The sequence below is a fragment of the Dinoponera quadriceps genome, unplaced genomic scaffold, assembly GCF_001313825.1.
Source record: "Dinoponera quadriceps isolate SergipeBrazil2010 unplaced genomic scaffold, ASM131382v1 scaffold1685, whole genome shotgun sequence".
Classification (NCBI taxonomy): Eukaryota; Metazoa; Arthropoda; class Insecta; order Hymenoptera; family Formicidae; genus Dinoponera; species Dinoponera quadriceps.
The window spans coordinates 14,322-15,523 of record NW_014555748.1 but is presented as its reverse complement, the minus strand read 5'-3'; positions in this window follow the sequence as shown (position 1 = coordinate 15,523).

Genomic DNA, 1,202 nt, shown 5'->3' with positions numbered 1-1,202 from the left:
AAAGGAGGGTCCATTCCTGAAGTGCAGGGCGGGGCGCCCGATGAAGCCAACTGGCCAGAAAGGAATGGCCCGGGAGACCTAAGTCTCGCACAGGCCGCACATTCTCCGGCCGGTCAACCCCCCTACTCCGTCTCATCGGAGGGATTGAATGAAACATCCCGGAAACGGTAGTCCTCATCCCTTCGTCTTTGGCTCCAATCCGGGGAGGGCAATTATTGCCCCGCAGGGGAGGACGGGACCTCAGACCCCCCACCTACCTCCCCGGTTCGGAGCCGTCATCCCGCCCCATCTGGGCGTTAGAAAGGGGCGCGCGTTGCCGCACTCAGCACAACGCACGCGGCGCCTCCAGCCCGGTGCCCGGCCAGCCGACCCGCTCACAGGGGAGGCGATGCACCTTTCCCGTGCAATTCCGGGCAATATGGCCCAACTGGCCGCACTAGTAACACCGGGCCTGCTCCCCTTCATTAGGTCGATGTGCCCGAATACTGGGCAGCCGAAACACTGCAGGGACCGCGCCTTAAACAGCGCTACTCCCACAGTGCCCCAGCACACCCTAATCTGTCCGACCCGGGCCGCCTTAACGACCGCGGTCACTGGGGTCCAGGCTTAAACAGTCCCCAGGCCCCTTGTCGTCTGCTTGATTTCGCCCATCTGAATTTGGTCAGGTGGGCAACCACCTATTTCCGCGAGGGCCGCCCGGACGTCCCCTGGCATGGCCAAGTCGTCCAACCCAGTCAGCCGAAAGTCCGCCATTCAGGACGGTCTCGCGATTTTCACGTCGGGCGGCACAACCTCGCGCAATCGACGCGCAAGGTCGCCCGCGTGACCCCATCTGTTCCGGGGAGCTCCACCAAGAGTCTCCCGTTTGCTGCCCGCCTCACCAAGTTGCGGTTACACAGCAACTCGGCGAGAGGGACCTTATTCCTCGCCTCCCGAAGGACCTCGGCATATAAGGTCTCCGGAGGACACCAGATTCCCGCCGACCTTGGCGGCCGCGGGAGTTTCTTCCCACTCCTCACCTAATCAGCGGCAGAAAGGGGGGCGCCGAAGTGCCCCACCCCCTTCCTCCCGGCAGGCCTGACCTCAGGTGGCGCCGGGGGTCCAGGTCCTCGGCGCCTCCTGTTCCGCTTCTGCGGTCTCGTCGGAGGATCCTCCAATGGGCCCTTCTTCCCTGCGGGACGCCATCGTTCCCCCCCCCCCCC